Here is a 22,173-nt window from a genome sequence, read left to right as displayed (position 1 = left end):
CCATAGTGTGTCCTCTTATTACGGTTAGCATTAGTTCCCACCTCTACCGCTCTTGTGAAGCTTACAGATTGAAGTAGAGGCAATCACTGAAGACTGTACACTTAATGTGTAGTTGCCAGTCAGAGAAACTGTCAGGGTTGGACTTAGTTACCCCTTTCTGGGAAAGCACCTTGATGTGCTGCTTGATGTCCTCTAGCGCTAGGAAACACCTAAGCCTTGCCTGTCATATGATGATATGAGTGAGAGAATACAGTACTTTTGAAGCTTCCCTGTTGACTTTTAGAGGTTTCAAGTCAGACTGTAAGTTTCTTAAGATGTGTAACACATTTCCTACTTATTCCCCGCCTGCACATCTTCTGCCACAGACTAGCATTTCTCAAGTCCAGAAGCCCAGCCTGCCTTTCTTTCTGAAGCCTAAAGCCATAAACCCAGCTACCAGTGAGGTGACTGTCAAGAATGAACTGAACCATCCTGGATTTTTTTAACTTTCGCTTTGAATCCATCCAAATTCAGAAAGAGCTACTCGGAACATTTGTTCACAATAATAAACTGCAATGGCTTCATGATTTTTTTTTAATGGGATGCTTGAGTTGCACGTAACACAGTATTGTTAAGGTCTGTATTGAGCAAAGTGCACTGCAGTAAAACTGAGCACACTAAAAGATTTCAACTGGAGTTCTCATTTTAATTCCAAAATTATTATTTTTAATTATAGTCATTATACAAGCCTCTTACTAGAAAAATACTTGTCTTATCTGAATCTGCTGATTTATAAGAATGACAGTATATATATGCACTCCATGCATAGGTAATTTATGCACACATACATCAATACATAGTATAATTGCATATGCATTGGGTTGCATATTCATGTTAAAGCTAATTCCACTCTCATTTATGGTAATAAAAGTTGGAAGTAATTTCAATGAGTTCAGTAGAACAGGGCATATAATACTGAAATCATGTCTCAACAAGGATCATAAGTTACATGTGTTGGTACAGAGGCTTATATTGGATGCTTATACTGCTTTGTAATCTCTAGCTTACTGGAGCAGGTCAAAATATAATACTTGGAAAGAACTAATAAGTTTTACTAATTTCTACACCTCCATCTCCACTGTAAATGTCTTAGTTTGCAGCTATATTCCTACATGACCAGTGTAACAAATGTAGTTTGAAAAGTGTTATCTTTGCTGATGTAAGATAGCAGGAGACAGATCCTGTATAGACATAAAACACTAGCTCTGAGAGTGAGCTCTGCCAGTTTAGGCAAGTTCAAAATCTGGACAGAGATACCTTATGACATTCAGACACTCTCCAGCCAAAAATTCTCAAAGAGAATGAAATGTGTGAGTGTATGGTGTATAGAGATGTGGAAGAACCAGGAGCAGCCAGAGTGACTTCAGAGGAGACACTAGGAAAACAGCATAACTTATTAGAGAGGAGACATGTTATTGCTGCTCTGGGAAGCAGACATCTGCACCTCTGTGTGGGATGATATAAACCTTACGTTGGATTCCTGAGCACAGAGAGGCCGTGTGCAAGTGAGAGGTACATGCAGGCTTCTCAGGCTGTGAACAGCTTGAATACAATGTGCTCCAAACTAACTTGTCTAATACTATCATATGCACAAGAATGCAGAGCTTGTTAATAGTATCTACAAAAATGAGGGCTTCTCTTTCTTCAGAAAGCCACTGTGCAGAGCTTTCAGCCTTCACTGATGTCCTGTCGACTGTTAACCCCTGTGCATTCCTAGGCATACGCAGGGAAAAATCCTTTAGTGAGATCATCTAATAGCTTGCTCTCCCAGCTCTCTGCCTCCCTCTGCTTTAGCAAAAACCCATGTCTTTGCCCAGCATATACAAAAGCTGGTGGAGTAGCTAGAACTTCTGCTGTGCCCATCCTTACCCTTCAGCTATTTCTTCATCTCCTTTTCTTTGTTGAAGAAAACAGTAGGAAGCGAATGGAGAACCTATTTTGAAAGCTCTGCAGGCACCAGCGGCCACTGCCAGTGAGCGGGTGGTGGTGTTGTGGGAGATGAAGCAGGAATGGAGAAAGATCTGCATGTTGATGATGAAAGGGAAAATGTCTGCATTCTCTGATTCACTTTCTCTGTTCTTAGTCTTTTCCCTGTTGTGTTTGAGGGGGCTACTGTCCCTTCTTTTTCCTGTGTTCTGTCATGAAAGAAGAAAAAAGCACTTGTAAGGGACAGTTGGAAAGCAGTCTTAATTTCTCACTCAGAACTCTGCAACAGTGATGGGTGAGAACACCCATAACATTTCTGGTAAAAGGATGGGGGTTTTCCCCTCATTCAGGCCATGCAGTTCAGCTGTAAGAAAAATAACAGTGCCTCCTCTCATGTTGAGCTGCTAGCACTCTGCTCTCTTGCTAGTGCCCTTGAGCAGATGTGAGTCTGGTACGTGCTCCAAGGATGCATTCTTCTTGCGAAGGAAGGGAAGGGCTATCTATAGGTAACTTAGCTGGTTTGGAGCCCAGGAGAGCTGCATGACAACTCCAGCCATATCTCTTGACTTCTTGTTTAATTTCAAGCAAGATGTGTAAAGGCATTTTATGCCTCAGTCCGAATAGTAGTTTCTGATCTCCTAATAAAATTGTGAGAATAACTGAGTTAATAAAGGCTTGCATGTGTGCTGCCATATTGCAGAATGTGTAAGGATTCAGTTCTACAAAATCCTTTTTGTGTCCCTATGGAGGATTATTGCAAAGGTAGTTTTTGAACTGCACTATGCTCCCCTACCTTTTAATTCCTTAAAAAAATCTTCAGTATTTATAAGCAATCACTTCCTCCATCAGCAGTCTTTTTGTTTACAGTAAAATGAAAATAAGAAGTGAATTACCCTGTTTTCAGAGTTAAAGAGCAGTAACCACTATTTGATGTCAGATCCCATCCCATTACCCTTCTGTGTGACTGAAAGAAGTCAATTTGTTGTTAAAACTGTATTTATTTTGTTTTACATCTCAGGTTTATTGCAGGGAGCGGGTGATTTTTTGGGGGCCATTTTCTGAGTCTGTACTGTGAGGACATGTTCAGCATGGGTATATACTGCTGCACTCTTCTGGATGGAATTAGAACTGGCCAGACCAGCCTTTTTGCTGCTAACAGCAGGAGGTGATTGTGGTTCCATCACATGGTAGATGCCTGTGTAAAATCTGTGCAGATTTTACACAGGCATGCTTTAGAAAAATAAAATCTAAATTTTCTTTCCTCTTGTTTCAAGAGGTTCATAGCAATAATATCCGAGGCAGTGCCTAACGACACAGATTCCTCACAACACACTGTATTTTGTTGTATGAGGCCTGTTGGTCATTGTAACAGACCAAGATCATGAAGTGTGCAGAACAAACCAACTGTTACCACTTCAAACTTCAAGATAATAAATACACATGATCATGTTAAGTAATGGAAATATATCAAGTGTTGCACATCTGGTTTCAGGGATGCATATAACCCAGACAAAAACAATAGTCAAACAGGGAAAGTAGAATAATTTCCAGGTCAGTAATAATAGCTGTTCACACAACACTCAGGGGAAATCAAGCATGCGTATTTGCATTCAGATATGTACTGCAAACTCAAGAAGTCTGCACACCCTTCTATAAAAGCATGCCAAAGTTTCTTTGAAAAGTTGTGGTTTTCATCACATTAATTACATGTTGGATTTGGGTAGAAGACCACCATCATGACATTACATCAACATCTTTTGCACTAATATAAATACCACAAAGAATCCTGCAAACTAAAAGGGAGCAGGCTCTAGCCCAGACATCTCTGCAGAGGACGGTTTAGCAGAACAGACCAGAAATGTCACCCTACCTGGCACCCTGCTCCTGAAATTGAGAATAGTTCATGAAGCAGTGATGCTCTTCTAGAAAAGGAGAAGATACCTTTCTGATTTCCAGTTTCTCCTTTTTTATTTATAGTGTCAATCTCTATATTAAATCACAGCTCGCTCTTAGATGTATTTCTCCTGTGCTTTAACATGGATGTAAGTGGAAAATTACAGCAGCGCCTTTGAAAATCCCAAAATTGCACAAATTCTGTGAACAGCAGAGTGCACCCTTTTCCTAACTGAACAGCAAAGGAGAGTCTCAGGGCATTTCAAATGAAGATAAAAATGTTTGATTCTGTGTACAGAAAATACTTTCAAGTGAAACACACACTGAAAAGAAAAAGCTCCCTCCCCAGTGTTTTGGCCTTGCAGCCTCTCTAAAGTCCCAGGACTGACACTGAGTCACAAGTAGAATTTGGATGCTTTATTTGTTGTTGCTCTTGTCTAAAATAATGACATGCTGCCATATTAGTGGAAGAAGGTTACTGTATGGAAGAAATAGCTAGGGGTAGTTGGATACTCAAGACAGTTCTATGCTTTATAGAAGCTATGTCTAAGCTGGAGGATAGTCCAAGTTTCTGGATCCAGATGCATGATCCTGTATCCATCATGGTGCAAGAGTCCATTTACAGCCTTCTTGTGTCTGAAGGATTAGTGCCCTAAGGGAGATAAGTACATGCACCTACGATTATTTTAATTGCAAACTGCATGGCTTAAAATGTGCCAGAATAGTATAGTTTGGCTGGGTGTGCTTTAAGGCTTTTTCTCTGCAACACCATGATTGACTTTTCATCCCACTTTTCCAACCTAGGGGCCTGGCATACACCAAGTGCTACACTTTACTTGGCAGCCATGTGGCTTCTTTGCACTAATGGAAAACACCAGAAATATTGTTTGATTAAATGAAGGGGAAAAGCACCTGTATTTTTATTCTCAGTCCTGAGAATTCTTACAGAATCTAAAGTTAAGTAGGAATTAGAAATGTGAGAAAAGGGACGCAAGAATAGAGAAATTAGTGCCGCTGGCATGTAACAGTAAATGTGGTTTGGGAATGCTCAGATATTCAGCATTTATTCCTCCAGCCAGCCCAAAGCATAATACATTATAATTCCAGGTGTTGCTAGTACTTCTTTTTTATCTGTTGCTTACAGCGTGAAAACCAAGCCCAATGTTGCATCTTTACTCTAGGACTGTTATGAGATCTCTCTTATATGGACTGCAATATAAGGAAAGATTATTCAGATGATCAAATCATGGCCTTCCTATACGTTTCCTTAGGCCTTTTGCCCTGAAAAGCTCTCTCTCATTAAAGTGCTAACTTTGAGTAGCAATACAGAGTAGAAGTATATTATTTTATTATTTTTAAAACTGAATGCTGTCTGTGCAACTTTCTCATGCATGAAATTGACAGTGGCTGTTGGAATTATACATTTAATCTGATGAAAGCCTTGAATTCACATCTGCAGGTAACTGAATTAATAGCACTCAGTTTTGTAAACCAGCTAAATAATGGCAGTATTATGCCAAATATGTGACAGGTAGAATACATGCGAATTCTCTTCTGCTGCAAGTATTGAAATATTGCTGAGAACTTAATGTTCATGGCTCCAAAAACTGAGAGTAAAGAATTGTAATCTCATAACTTGCTTCTTTCTCTGCATTGTTCAGCAATGGGTTTCCTATAGTGAGCACTTATTCTGTTGTTTTCTTTGTGTTGTGTTGAAACCTGGACTGCATTCCAAGATTAAAAGTGAGGATCTTGCATAATTTGTGTACTTCTGCTGTTATTCCCAGATTCTGCTTTCACATAATAAATGTGTATCTCAGCTGAAGTCAATACATCAGAGGGGGGAAATAATTTTTTCCATGTCAATGGTGAGCTTTCTCAATAGAGGACACCTTTAAATGGTTTGCTTTAGCAGCTGTAAAGCAGAAGGATAGATGTTGGGGAAAGATGTGTGCTAAGATGGCTCTGAAACTCTCTGCTAAGAACACATGTCAAGAAAAAAGATCCACAAATCTTCTTTACTGCTTGGATTATTCTGGGTCCATGGTCCATTCTTGCCCTATTTTCATTTCTGGAAGATAGATATAAGCTACTGAAAGGCCTTAAATTTTGGAGCAGGAAGAAAGGAGGGGCCTAACTCTTATTTAGGGATCTAAACAAGGACAGAAATTTCCTCAGACTCTCTGTTCTTTCACATGAAGTGAACGTAAGAGACACTTTCGGACACAAATAGGGCCAATGCATATTCTCTCTGCTTTCTTATTGCTCTTCTTTACTTAATACTTTTCTTTGTGCTATAGTCCCTCGTATGGACCAAAATCCAGTTAATAGTTGAACCCAAGGCAGACCTTTAATCTGTGATTTTCTCGTAAGCTTTAGATCGAATAGACTCATTTTAAGCTTCTTCAGGTGCAAAACATGGTAACTGTGCTTTTGAACTTGTAACCTAAGTCCATTTTCAAGTCAATTGTACTTACTGTTCCAGACCACAGTGATACTTGTGAGATAGCTGCAGAGCTTCAGAGGTGTCAATGAAACAGTCTTTGTCATTCTTGGGAGAGAGGAGAATATTGCTGTTCTTGACTTTAGAGAAAGAGAAGGATATTCTCCTCATTGTTACGACTTTTAGGTAATTTTCAGATGTTCTGAACATCCATAACTCCAAATTAAGTCTTTGTTTTGTTCTCAGACACATATGCCTCCCATTGTAGCTTCTCCAAGGATCTTCCAGTTATAAGATTATCTGGCAGGGTAGAAAGAGGACTTGCAGCAGCTATGTGGGAAGAAAGCATCAAACTGGAAAGTATCAGAACTGGAAATGAACCCTGATATCCAGAGGTTAAGCAGGTCTGCCTCTCATCTCCCCGTTATCATAATCTCAATGTTTCTTCAGCTAAACGCAAGGTAGGGCAGATTGGATTATGGTGAGTTCCTCAAAAAATCAACACACCATCTTAAATCACACAGTATGTTAGAGATTGGAAGGGACCTCAAAAGATCATCTAGTCCAATCCCCCTGCCGGAGCAGGAACACCTAGATAAGGTTACACAGGAATGTGTCCAGGCGGGTTTTGAATATCTCCAGAGAAGGAGACTCCACAACCCCCCTGGGCAGCCTGTTCCAGCGTTCTGTCACCCTCACTGAGAAGAAGTTTCTTCTCAAGTTTAAGTGGAACCTCTTGTGTTCCAGTTTATACCCATTACCCCTTGTCTTAAAATTGTTAGCCATTGAGAAGAGCCTGGCTCCATCCTCATGACACTCCCCCTTTATATATTTATATACACTAATAAGGTCCCCCCGCAGTCTCCTCTTCTCCAAACTATAGAGACCCAGCTCCCTCAGCCTTTCCTCATAAGGGAGATGCTCCACTCCCTTAATCATCTTAGCTGCCCTGCGCTGGACTCTCTCCAGCAGGTCCCTGTCCTTCTTGAACTGAGGGGCCCAGAAATGGACACAATATTCCAGATGCGGTCTCACCAGGGCAGAGTAGAGGGGAAGGAGGACCTCTCTCGACCTACTGACCACCCCCCTTCTAATACACCCCAGGATGCCATTGGCCTTCTTGGCCACAAGGGCACAATGTTGGCTCATGGTCATCCTGCCATCCACTAGGACCCCCAGGTCCCTCTCCCCTACACTACTCTCTAACAGGTCGTTCCCCAGCCTATATTGGAACCTGGGGTTGTTCCTGCCCAGATGCAGGACTCTGCACTTTCCCTTGTTATATTTCATCAAGTTTCTCCCTGCCCAACTCTCCAGCCTGTCCCGGTCTCGCTGGATGGCAGCACAGCCTTCTGGCATGTCAACCACTCCTCCCAGCTTAGTGTCATCAGCAAACTTGCTGACAGTACACTCAATTCCCTCATCTAAATCATTGATGAATATATTAATACTGGTCCCAGTACTGACCCTTGAGGCACTCCACTAGATACAGGCCTCCAACTGGACTCCGCCCCATAGACTACAACTCTCTGGCTTCTGTCCTTCAGCCAGTTCGCAGTCCATCTCACTACCTGATCATCCAGACCACACTTCCTCAATTTAGCTATGAGGATGCTGTGGGAGACTGTGTCAAATGCTTTGCTGAAGTCAAGGTAGACCACATCCACCGCTCTGCCATCATCCATCCACAATGTTATTTCCTCATAAAAGGCTATGAGGTTGGTCAAGCATGACTTCCCCTTGGTAAAGCCATGTTGACTGCCCCTCATAACCCTCTTATCCTTGACATGCCTTAAGATGGCATCAAGGATAAGGTGTTCCATCACTTTCCCAGGGATGGAGGTGAGGCTGACCGGTCTATAGTTACCCGGGTCCTCCTTCTTGCCCTTTTTGAAGACTGGAGTGACATTTGCTTTCCTCCAGTCCTCAGGCACCTCTCCCATTTCCCAAGACTTGGTAAAGATGATGGAGAGTGGTCTAGCAATGACTTCCGCCAGTTCCCTCAGCACCCGCGGGTGCATCCCATCTGGACCCATGGATTTATGGAGATAATAATATGGAGAGACAATACTAACAGAACAAGGATTAGCTTTAGCTGGAGTGCAGGTTTTTGCTGGGAGAGAGGGAGTATAACATGAATCAAATTCTACCCAGAGTCTGCAAATCAAAGGCCTACTGAGTTTTTCAAAGGACTGCAAAAGTGTCTACCAGAGTGCCAAGGGACTTCTGTCTCATGGTGAATTATAAGCAGAAGACAGGTTCAGGCATTGGTTTGACTAAAACATTTAGTTTGAGGTACAGTGGAACTTTTTGCTGTTTGATTAAAATTCCTTGTGCACAAGCAGTTCCTCTCTTTCACTTTGTCCCAAAGGATTTGCTATAGTGGGGACACTAAGCAAGTGAGCACGTAATCCGACTATTTGTTCAATGCATACACTTCCTGCTAGCTGTGCATGAATAGGAGGGATTGAGTCAAAGCTGAGAAAAGAATTATGGTGGTGTTGGAATTTGTCCTGCAATGGCATCCATATAATGCCAACTTAACTCCAGTGAGATTACTTTTGTGTAGGTCAGAGTAAATTGTGCTCCTGTGCTAAGGTAAGTTGTAAGTCTTGTGCTATGTGCTGCAAAGAGCATAATACCTTTTCTCATTTGGAGTTGCTGTTTTAAGGCTGAGTTTCTTTTCAGTATTGTTCTCAGTGCTATACATGCAGCTTCCAGTACCGCCTCAATGCCCCAACTTGTAATATTTTGTGGAAATTAAGTGAGTGAGTGAGAACATGTATGTATGTAGAGTTACCATCTAATAATGCTAGATTTTATGACATGAGTAAGAGCTATTAAGAAATTGGCTTGTGATTCTTCAGCATTCCTCACAAAACCTACTGCTGCGAGTCACACCACTGAAATTGATGGGGTCAGACCTTGTATATGCTCCATTGGTACTTGTCCAGTGGTCTCTTTACAGAAGCTGGTGGTGGTGACACAGATGGGCTGATCAGTGGCCTTGTTTCAGTTTGAAACATGGAACTGTGGATTTTGGAAAGCTGGAGATGAAAGGAATGTGCACCTTTCACATCCCCATTGAAAGACCATACCAGGATGTGTTTGTTGAGAAGCTTTCAGGATGAACAGCCATTAGCAGTATTTTTGTGTTGTACCAGAGTCATTGTAAAGTTCTCACACAGGAAGGTGTTGCAAGGAGTGCAGCAAGTGCTGCAAGTGTTGCGGGGAGTGCTCCTAGGTATCCCCTGGGGAAATCAGGGTGATTCTGCTGCAAGACTCTCACATCAGACTGTTCTGTGCCATAACAAGATGTACACACCAGCAAATGGCTTGGCACAGAGGAGGGTAAAGTTCTTTCCTGAGGTGAGGGAAGGGAGCTCGCCCCACCCCGATGATATTGTTTGAGCTTCAAAAGAGCCTCTGAGACTTCTTAAAATTTCTTGGTAAATTGAGATGCTGCACAGAGCAATTAAACACCAACCTAAAGGTAAAAATGTTTAATCCTTGTTTTTAGCACCTTGCATTTTACCTGTGCATCCCACTCAGTGAGTAGATAAGTGAATAGAATTAAAGGCAGGGAAATGTAGGCATAAAAATATATCATTTTCTCATAAGCAGACGGTACATTTGTATTAGATGAGAAGCAACGAGATTATATCCTGAAAGCTAAATATCTCTTGGAGTAGTTCCCCAAGACCGTAGCTGGATGTCAACTTAGGGATCACATTACAGTCTGAGACGAAAGAAGTTGCTTTGCTTTACTTGAAATTAACTTGTCTGTTTTGCATCCAGAAGTGTGATATTTACAGCTTAATAATTCTCTAATGTATTTAACAATGAGGGGTTCTTAATTCTTAAATTCTTTGAAATATGTTGGGTTTGGTTAGATAGACTACATGTGCCATGCAAACCTCAACAGAGTTATTTAAAATATCTTGCATAAGGAAACCTTTCTTGAGAATCCCTGTGTATGTAACAGATGGGCATTACTGACCTGTGAAGTAGATGATGATTTCTCAGGCACTCGGGTTCTTGAAGTCTGAGGTTCGTTTCTTAACCCTGAGAAGGGACAAAGCCTAGCAATGATTTTTGAGCCCTGCCATAAGTAAGCAGGCCAGCCAAACGTTAATTATTAGTAGGCAGAGACCTCTGCTGGAAATTGTTCAGTACTTCATGGTAACACAGATTTCTATTAACAGTCAGAACAAAGCTTGGAAAACCCTCCTGTTGAGAAAGGTCAAAGGCCTGAGAAGGACTACATTAATGGCAGGATAGATATTCTTATTGTGGTTTTTCTCTCTGTTCTTTCTGTGAGAGCTGAATGGCTCCTTTAAAGAAAATAAATGATCTAACTTGGATCTGTACATGAGCACAATAAGGGCAACACTTTTGCACTGCCTCTGGGAGAAAGCAGATCATTTGACCTGGTGTCTTGGCAGGAAGCAGAATGTTCATGGTGTGGGCAATAGCTGCGCATGAGATGCACCTTTTGCTAATGCAGGGGACCCCAGCTGGACAAGTCCTGGCAAGTACACCATGGTAGTACCACCAGCATGTGCTAAGTAGCTTCAGAGGAGCCATTAACTGCATCAACAAACAATCAGCAAAATGCTGAAGTCATGATCCCTGCACTAGTCTGTCCTGCAGAAGCTTCCTCATTGATCTTTTATTATATTAATAGTTGCAGTGCTTTTGGACACGATGGTACAGTTAGCAGTATGCTGCCAGTTCCTCATCTCAGGGCAGCTTGCATAAAGCTAAGGACTCGACCCAACAGTTTTTTTGCCAGTAGGTTGCAAACTTTGGTATCTGTCAGAATCATTGGCTTCCCATTTCTGAAAAGGAAACCAGTTTTGTTCTGGGACAGCACCAGAAATAGTAAACCTCCAAAACTCCTGAGGTTTGGAGTGTCCACCAGGCATAATTCTGAAGAGCCCTGCGTTTGTCTCCTGACGATAGGATTCAAGCTCAAAACAACAAGAACATTTCTCATGGAAATTGCAACTTAGAAGCATGTGCTGGTTTTTCCTCCCCAGATCCATAAAAAGTCACACTAAAATGTCTAGCAGCATCTGGAATCTTTGGGGTTGATCAGTCAGTACCTCGGTCTAGCATGGTACAGAGTACAAACAGCACAATCAATGCAATTTGGAGTAAGTTATGCTGTAAAATGGCCCTCATGCAAATTTTATTAGTTAATGAAAAGATTTCTACTGACTTCAATTTTTTTATTGTGCTCAAACAGAGTATCTCCACCAGCTACATTATACATATATATATATATATATATATGAGATCACATTCTAACAGTTTCCCTGGCCATTTACAACTGCAGCTTTCACTGCTTTAAACTGAGTGTAGCTGGTGGCCATGTGTCCAAGGAACGGTGGTAAAGTTTTCAGTGTGAGTGACAGTCTGACAGGCTGCTTGGAGAGGCTGGGATATTAACTTTTCAACTAAAGTTTCCCAGTGGACTTCTCATTTTTCTTAGAAAAAATTGCCAGAACTTTCATGGTTTATCCTCAGACCAAAGCCCAGTTCAGGAATCCCAGCTTTGTAGTATTTCATGATTCTGTCTGCTAATGTTTCTTTCAGTTAATTTTCATACACATTTCTGCTCCTATTGACAAGTCAATACTGAATACTTGTGGACTACTTCAGTTCACACACAGCTCTTTATTTAAACGAATATCCGGAGTCACAGATTTTCTGATTGAAGAAGAAATCAGATAATCTTGGCCTAAAGCTCTTTCATCCAGCTCCCCACCCCAAAGTCCAGCCTCTATATGTAACTGCTTGCTCAGAATTCCTTCTCAGTGAGTTTTCAGATTCTGTCTCTTCTTGTTTGGCCCTGTCTCTTTTCCTTTGGCACACCACTTCTCACACCAATCCTAGACATATCTTAGGAATTCTTGCGCTGCTCAGCTTTTGATTTTTAGAAGAAACCATGTGTCTTACAAGCTTTTCAGTGACATTTAAGAGGCAGAAGATCCTTTCATACTCCTTCTTAACATCATATTTGACTACAGTACACTACAACATGATTTTTGTCTGTAATAGCTACACTAACAACATTATTTTTCTGTGGTAAATAGAATATGTGGCCTTGGAATATTTGAAATATACAGAATATATTTCCTTAAATACAGACTTGCATCCATACAGATTAGCTTCCCTGATATTCCAGAACTAATCACTCAAATATATCTGACATTATTTACTATGGATCATGAATAAAATTCATATTTTGAAACTATGATACTGGGCCTGCACATTATTCATTTCTCCAGATGTAGGCAGTTTTCATAACCTGCCTGTACCTAGCTTTTGCGACAAACATTTGTCACAGACATAGGCTCTAGTGAGCTATGTGCTAGACGTGTGCAGAGTAAAGAGAAAGTTTCTGATTTCTCTATATACATTCCACTATAACATTTCGAAACAGTGTGCTGAACTTAGTTTTGTAGTGCTTATCCCTATAAGCTTGCCAATCTGCATTGACATTTTAAGTTATTTTAGCACTCTGGTGACCATTTTAGTGTTGAAGGAGAAAAATTACTATGAATAAATAAAGTGTTCTGAGTGGCCTTCATGGCATCCTCAAAAATATCCTAAAAGGTCTAGTGATCAAAACTGAAAATTATTTGAGCAGGTTTTGATAGGAATTGGCAGTACAAGCAATGTTCATAGAGAAACACACAGCTAGCTTAGGATAGCAACTACAAAGCTGCAAATGGACTCCATTATTTCACAGAGGATCAAACACTAGGCAAAAGTTTACTTACATTGTTGTGCTCAACTCTGATGAAATAATTGAGATTGCAGCTGGAAGGAACATGTAGCACATTGAATCCTTTAAAATGGCCATTGTTTTTATTAGTATTTTTACCTGTTATGCCCATTATTAGCATTGTAAGGAAAGCAAGAGTTGTAGTACATGTATTTCTGAAAGCAAGCTAATTTTAGAGAACATTATCTTCCTTTTACACTACAAATCAGATGATTAGCAGTACAACAGAAAGCAAGGGTATTTAGAAAGTCTGCTTTGGAGGCCACTTTAGAAGCATTTCTACGCTATAAATGATCACAGAAATTAATATGAAAAAATGCATAGATGAATTTTGAAATTGTAAAGGTTTTGGCAAGTGAGAAGCCCTTTTCACATAGTGTCATCTGTTTTTACTTTTACACTAAAACAGCCCTGCGGTATCCTTTTAAATAGTGCAGGAGCCCCCAGCTGGGCCTCCCTGACTTCTAGTGCAAAACCCACCAAAATGTAGAAAAAAAGCCTTCCCTCTAAATAGCAAGAGCCATGTGCCAAGAGTGCATGTGTGTACGCTATAATATAGACCCAGGTTGTGTGATATTTGTGGGTTTTACAGATTAGAAATGAAACCAGTTTTGTCACCATGTTGACACCTTCTCTTAGATAAAAAACTCAGACCAACCAGAAAACAAATGCCCAGCATTGGCACTCATCAGCCTTAAAGATGGAATGAATTAACATTTTAAAAGCAAATCCATCCCCAGCAGATTTGTTAGCCAAGAAAGGGACGGCTCCACTGAATCCAGTAGAGATTCAGCTGTTGACATTGCACAGACATATTTGAATGCATGGTGACACAACATCAAGAGACAACATCTTTAGTCTTTTCAAGTAAGAATCTTTAGTTTGTAGGATTTTTCACATGGAGGTGTCTCTATTACAGCTTTCATTCTACTCAGTCATTTATATTTGGAATTTTTGTAGGACATCTGGGTGATTCAGTCAGTATGTGAACAGACAGTAACAATAAAGCTCCAGGCCTTACGAGCATCACAACATAACCCAGATCCCCATCAACCGCTGTAATAGCAACTGTACATGTTCTGACTTGGCTTCTGCTTATTACTGTAGCAGCATCTCCAAATGCTGCTGCCCATTCAGTGGAGAACTGGAGCTGAGCATGCCGTGTGTCAGGGCAGCAGCCTTTGACATGTCTGGCAATGAACTCCATGCCACGAATCTGGAGACAAGCATTTAGGTGCTCAAAGCCCTAGTTTTTAAGGGTCTGAAGCATAAGCTTCAAATAAAGGAGCTTGCAGGGGCACTTCACTAAGAAAAACAAGAGAAATGGAGCATTTGTCCTTAATCCAAACCAGAATGGTTACTGACAGAAGAAGGACACTGAGAGGATCAAAGCTGTAGCCAAAAAAAACGTGGCAGTTAAAAGAGAGGGTGCAGCAGTATCCTCATTCCTACAGATACTTCCCCCTGCAAAACACTGAGAGACTGCACATAAACATTTTTATTATCATGTCACATGATGGTGCTGCATTGACGGTGATAGATTTTCTGGCAAATGTTTGTGTAGAAAGGCAAACATATGGCAGAGTGATCTACTATGAGACGGATGTTTGGACCTCAGCCCAGCCCTTCAGGGATTCTCAGGATCAGTAAGAACCAGTAGGTTCGTTATAGTGTGTGTGTATGAGAATGTGTGTGTGTGAGAATGAGTTCATATTCAAGGAAATAAGGGGATGTGTATCTAACATTCTGATGTCTGAAGGTTTACATCAGCTTTGTGTGTGTATACTGCACCGAATACAATTTCATGTGATGTATGTATACGTAACGTGTAGTATAAATTTAATCTTTCAGTTTTTCATTAGTAGTCTGTAAGTATGCAGAAATACATAGCATTTATAACAAAAATTCTGTCTGGAGAACTCAAATGCAGAATCTTGCTGGTTGTGCAAATGAGCAGTCAGAATTAATGGGAGCTTTACACTCAGCAGGCTTGTGTGAGTGTGCTTCCTTTCATCACCTTCTGCAGCAGAAGACTGGGTGCACCAGGTACACTGGCCAGATTATTCCTTGTATTGGTGTCAGCAAAGTTGCACCAACATTTGGCTTATTGACCTTTGTGACAATTACAGTTATTGTAAATTATGTATTTGCTGAGAAATTAATTCCTCACTTTGATTTGTATACATGTCACTTCATCAGCTTTAGGAAATGAACACAAAATGGGAGCATCTTTTGCCTGTTCATTTAAAGCCTCATTGCTGAAACAAACAGACAAACAAATTGCACAAAGTGTATATAATAGCCAGTACTAGATGTAAAACAGGTTATGGCTCTCAGTTATAGAATAGCCTGCTGTTACTGGTTATATTACTGCCCAGAATCTTGATTGTCCATATCCTTTGTTAACAATTGTAATTTTATGTTATGTGGACGTTACTGATATCCAAGAAATGATTCCTTCTATACTGGATGCTGAAGTCTACATGCTGGGAGTTCCCTAAGCTACCATTGTAAGGTAAAAGTTATCCTTGAAGGCTGGTTGTGGGCAGAGGAGGACACTGCATGGGAAAGCAAACTACAACTCATTTCAATTATCTGCCATTGCTGCCTGAGACTTGTCCTCCACACAGGTGTATGGAAAAGTTGATCTTTATGTGTTGACAGGGTCCAAAATGACCTCATTCAAGCTCTGCTTAAGCTGAGGATTGCAGACGAAAGGTCTGTGGTGCCTAGCCAGATGTACCAGTTCTTGCCTTTCTACTACTCCTCTGCTAGCTACGCTCCAGAAATTCACTGTTGACCATTGGATGACAAAAAGCAGCTTTGAGTGTTCAGACTACTTCTCTTTGGGCACCGTGGGCCACATGGAAACAAACACTGACTTTTATCTTCATAGGGCTAGCATCTGCCTAGTACAGCAAGCTGTCAGACCCCATGGAGTTGCAGGGGGAGGATGCAATACAAGCAATCTCTAGACAGGCAATATGCCCTTTGAAAGTTTCAGTGGGAGGTTTGCCTGAGTAAATCAGGAGCATCATGTCCAGTGGGAGTAACAGTCTATAAAAACCTGCCCATTATAAGACTATCATTGCCAATTCTGTTTGGCTGCTTCATCTCATAATATTCTCTTTGACTTTCTTAATACTAACCAGCCTAAATATTTTATGCTTGTCTTCCAGCAATATACTAAGCCCCTTGCTGCTACTCAGTGAAGATGATAGGTATTATTTTTCTGTTTATTCTGAAGCATTGTAGTTCTCTGAACTACAGTGGGAAGATTTGAACTACTGTTTATGTTCAATAAGACAGCATCCACTTAAACATAAGTGACAGCTAAAGAAGAAAATAAACAAGTGGCCAGAAATAAGCCATTTCCTTACCAAGTCACTATGTTCTAATTAAATGGTAATGTTGTCACTTGTCTAGAAGTATGTACATCTCCTGGCTCATAATAATTTCTCTGCATGTCTGTTAGAATGTGTATTATTTTGTAATATTTATATTGCCTTTGTATCTTACTGAGAGTTCGCATTTTAGCAACTCAAGTTTCTCAGTGATATGCATCAGAACTTCACAGTATCCACAGTAGATAAAGAGGCATAAACAGTAGCAGAAACAGACCCTTTGACTTCTGAGAGATCTGGTGCATATTGGCTGTTTGCTAGCAAGTGCAGTAGCCCTGATTTATTATTATTCTATTTATTATTTATAAACATGTAACTTTCCAAACTCAGAAGAAGAAAACCGTGCCTTCTTTGAAGAGGGTAGTGTTGAGGAAAACAAAGTCAGACTGTGGAGAAAGGGATACATTATACAACAAAGGGATCACTGAAACGCCAGGCAAGGTAACATTAATTACAAGTTATAATCTTAATTGTTATTAAGCGCACTAACTTCCTTTTCTCCTCCACATCCTACTCATCATGACCTTTTCTTCTCATCCTACATACCTCTTTAATTCCAGGCTCTTTACATTCTTACTCTAACAAACACTCATTAGAGATGTGGTAGACCTAATCAGCTGTCCTGGATGTCTGGGAGGAATGGAGTTTTGGGGAAGGAATTCCAAAGAAATGAGGTTGTGATTCTTGAGAAGCAGGATATGAAGGACGTGTCATGAGCAGGGAGTATAGGCTGGAGATCTCTGAAAGACAAATAGGTGAGCAGGATATTAGGTTTGGCATGGTTAATGGGGAAACAATCAACATGTGGCTGCCACATGACAAGATGTAAGTAGGAAGGGGCACTCTTGCAGGCCATCACAAGAAACGTGATCTGGAGGTAGTGGGTATGTGGAATGTGTGAAGAAATGTGCTTTTAAGAAGCTCTCACAGGAGCCAGCTGGAACCAGTTCCTGCACTGCACAGGGTGGTGTGCTGATCTGTCAGAGAACACCGGAAGACTTAAGTGATAGCATTTCAGACCAAGTGTGGTGGTGGTGGACGCAGCAGCTTCAGTCCCACCCTTCCAGCTTCCTTCACTCCCTGGAAAGGAGTGGCTGCCCAGACTGCTGGATCCCTCTTTGTTGAGAATGAGTAACTTGCCCCATTTTCTGCCTGGCCAGTGATGACTTTCTTCCCCTGCAACCCATTAGGCTCAGTATCATATCTACTTCCCCAAGCACTTCCCCATGCCCATTTGCATCCTGGCATCCATCATGGTCATCACCCTCAGCATCACCACAGCCACACAGCCTGAGAACTCTCCTCAATGCCAACACCAGCAATATCTCAGTCCTTACCCGCAAGTGCCTTTGAGCACTAGTATCACCCAGTGGTACAAAACAGCCACAATCTCAAGAATCTTCATGCTAGCCACATTATTTCTTTTGTTCCTCAGCTTCTAGCACTGTCATTCAGGTGACACAGACATGAAGTTACAAAGCTCCTTAAATAAATATGTCCTGTTGTCCATATCGGGATGTAATTATTCATTAAGCCACATTCCAAAAGGTACTTTGACCAGAGGGCATGTGAGAGAAATCCTTTTCTCCAGTATTTATGAGGGGAAACTATGATGGGGTTAGTGTCATGAATCTGGCACTAAATTTATTGTTCCTGCCAACTCTCAGCATATTTCTCAGCCAATAAATCTCTGAGGCTTTAGATGACACATTTAAAATATTTCTCCAGAGGAGAAATGTCTGTTGCAGGGGGGTTTTCCTAGGTATTATGAGCTTCTCGCTTTAGAGATGGAGTTTCTTACCTGGCCATTTGAAGAGGCATTTTATAGATTAGTATATCAAATGGAGATGAGAAGTCCTTGGTTTGACTGCAATGAATGACACCTCTGCCAAACACTTAAAATTATGGGAACAGCAAAGTCAACTGTGCATCTTATCTTCTGTCCAACAAGATAATCTTCATATCATGTGTAATGCTCACTGCATATTAATGGAAGCGCTAGGTTTTGATGAGTGTTTCTCAACAAGTGACTGCTAAAGCGTTTCACATGCCACAAGAGAAAAAGCAAAGAACAGTGAAGTTGCAAAGTCAGGTAGTCAAACATTGGGAAATACTTGGGCTCAGGTCACTGGTGCAGCTTTAATTCTGCTGTCTTCTTGGGAGGTTTGTGATATAATCTTTCCCCCAGTACAAAATCTCAGGCTGGTTACCATTTAGACACTCTACTAGGTCATAGAGTCCAGTATCTTTGAATGCAGTGTCAAGATTTCCACATAAGCTGATGAGTTAATTGGCAGCACAGTAACAGATCATTAGTCTTTGTATGCAGAAGTTACCGTCAGAGAATGAGACACAGTGGGCCACAGAATTTTATCAGATCATGTGTGGGTTTTCTTGATGAATTCTAAGATATTCTGCAATCTTTGTTGTCTTAAATTTGTGGCTGCTTTTACCTCTATCTCCTAACCCCTTTCTGCTTTTTCTTATGTCCTTCCCAGGCTTTAGCTCCTGGTCCCCTTCCAGCTTTTCTCAGTTCTCTCTCTGCATGCACGCCTGATCACTCCACTCTGGTATACTGTCTAGCCATTTTTTCCTCTCATGAGCTTTGCTTCCACAGTCATGAGCTGAATCACATTCACTTTAGCCTAGAGCACGTTTAGTCCAGACAGAACATCTAAGACTTGTTTATCAACCCCTACTGAGTACATATGAATGTTTTTCAGACTCTTGCAACTTGGCTCTGTTTACATGGTACCTGGCATTTTGGTAATTTTACAATGATTTCCTCTACTGTCATTGTCAGAAGAGGTTTGGGTATGTTTTAGCCACGCAGTCATCATGGACGCTTTCCATTTTAATGGTTAAATTATGAAAATATACAAGCAACTTAAAAAAAAGGTTGAATTGGAACTGTTAAGCAGCACTCACTATAGGCATATTTTGTCTGCTGTAGCTTTGGCTGAAATGCATACAGAGAACAAGGAATGGCAGCAATGCATACTCACTGATAACATTTTCATCCCATACAAACCTTTCCCATTAATAATGGAAAGCTCCCAACCAAAGAGAAGTTAATTTTAACGGAAGTGCTCCCATCTTTTCTGCCTCTAGGATACACGTTCACACCTCTACAACACGTAAAGCAATCACCTTAAAGATTGTCTAATTTAATATGATTAGGAGATTGCTACACTGTATAACATATGATTCATGAAACCAAGTATAGATAACATGCTCCAGGTATGATACACACCCTTCTCCCTTTTAAACTTATTACAGAGAAGGCTTGAGATCCCCTGGCGAGCTTCTTATTTCCAGTAATTAAGAACATCCTAATGGGCACGGTAAGTGCCCTTCAGTGCATGTTGGGCTGGACATATAACATCACAGCCTCTTTCTGCCTGACACAAAGTAGCTCTGTGATTTCAGACAGTGCTCTCATGCCTTGCACACGGGAAAGGCTCAGTTGTGACTCAGAACAACTTCCTATTAAAATATTTAACAGAGAAGCACTAGCTTACTGTGGACATCGGCAAAATACTAATCACCGTAATCATTGCTGGCACATTTTTGCATACAGGAAAAGGAAATGAAGAAGGAAAGAAAATTATATCAGCTATAGATAGATGAGTACAAAAATACTTTTATTTCAGTATCTTACAGTAAAGTTGGTCATAAAGTGGCCATGCTGCAGAGCCTGTACAGTCTGATCTCAGAAGAAATTTGAGCAAAGAAAGCAAAAATGGTAAGATGTCCAGGGACAGGATTTCAGAGGCAAATATAATAATCTGTGTGGCTTCTACGGACACAATATAGGCAGCATCTCACAAAATGGAAAGTGCAAGATAGCAGCATGAGTAGTGTTCACATACGAGACAGTTTGCATACAAATGTATGTGTGCAAAACTATGATCATGGAGTATTTAATGCAAAACTTGCGTAATGTTTAAAAATTTATTCATGACTTTGGAAGGTTCTTTTGAAATTGGGCCTTTTATGTCCACATGCTCTTTTCTTAAAGATTGATCCACACTTTTGAATCAATGGAATTCTTTCCTATGAAAATTTTCAACCAGGAACGTAGCTATTTTTCTCCTTAGATGAATAGGGGGAGAATGATCAGTACTTAAAGCTTCTCAATAGCTAAACAACAGTGTTTCCTTGGAATTCTTGGGAGAGCAAAATTCAGTAGTGTGGTAGTGGTTTCAAAACAGTTACCTCAGACACCATTTGTCCTGGGTGGCTCACAGGTTTCACTGCTGACCACACTCTTGACCCTGCCACCTCTCTGTGTGGTCCTTCTGGGCCTCTGCCTTTACTCCCTTCCCCTGCTCATACTTTTGGAAAGAGAACCCCTGTCTGGTGGATGAGAAGTAAGAGAGAACTCAGTCTTATTGTTCTGGGGCGCTTAGGTGAAAGGAGAGAGCCATCCCTGCTGCAGGTCTTCCATGCTCAGTGAGGACACGGTGTTCCTGCCTCTGACCTACTGATCTTTGTCTGCCCAAGACAGACTCGGCTCTTGACTTCTGTACACTTAAGACCTGGCCTATATACATGTAGTGTATATACTAGCAAGCCTCTGTGCACCTGCATTCATGGTTATGATCTCAAACTGCTCTTGAAGTGTTTGGAAGAAACTCTCTGCACTCCTCTTTCCCACTTCCGTGTAGAATGGGTAGATGAACTCCCTTTGTATAGAAGAGAAAGTAAGAGAATACAGGTGACATAGCAGGACATCTCAGGCTTTGTACACTGTGATGAATGGCTGATAGGTTATGCACACTAAAAACTCCTTTGCTGTATGTACTGAGGTGTGTTTCTGTGCTGTCAATATGTGGAACATTTGATTTGGGTTTTTTTCATTTAATAGCAGGGAAATTTGCTTTTTCTTCCCTGTCCTTTCCCAGCATCTTAACCATGCCTTGACGGAGGAACTATCTGCAAAGTGTGTTGAAGAGTTTCCAGCTGGCCAAACCTGAGCAGAGTTCTTACCTTGGCAACTCATTTACCATTTACACCCTATATGCAGGAGAAAAAGAGAGCTGCATCCTTGCATGTCTATGGGACACATTTTCTTCTTCTTTGGAGCTCTAGTGTGTGATCACCTTCACTGCAGACTAGAAACATTATTCATTCACTGCATTCTCTGCCAACACCAGTGCCGGGACAAAAGGAAGTTAAAAGTGGATATTTCAATGAGATGTTTCAGTTCAGTATCTAGTCACTTTGAATTTTGCTATCCTGACATTAGCAATACATTGTTGCATGGATGTTTATATAATAATGTCTGCAGTTTCCTTTTGGAAGAAATTGGCATACATCCTGCTCCTTTCTCATTTAAGGTCCCTAAATTAATTACTAGAAAGAGCTATTCACATCTGGAATCAAAAGCAAATAATGTACTAAAAATAAAAAAGACACAACCCAACCCAGCTCCACCTCTCCAGTAGTTTTCTGGAGATAAGGCTGGTTCGGGGAGATAATAGAGATATGAGAGGTGAGACACAGCACACAGGGTTATTCAGGACAGACTCTGATCAGAGTTCACTGCTCCTATACTCAGAGATTTTACATTAAGTTTTTCAGAAGGGAATTTAAATTCAAATGAGGTATCCATTTAAAAGATGCAAAATCCTATCAGATGTGAAAGTGAAACTGAGCTGTTTGGTCAC

Source organism: Psittacula echo (assembly GCF_963264785.1).
Source record: "Psittacula echo genome assembly, chromosome: 10".
In the NCBI taxonomy this organism is placed as follows: Eukaryota; Metazoa; Chordata; class Aves; order Psittaciformes; family Psittacidae; genus Psittacula; species Psittacula echo.
This window is presented reverse-complemented; position numbering follows the sequence as displayed.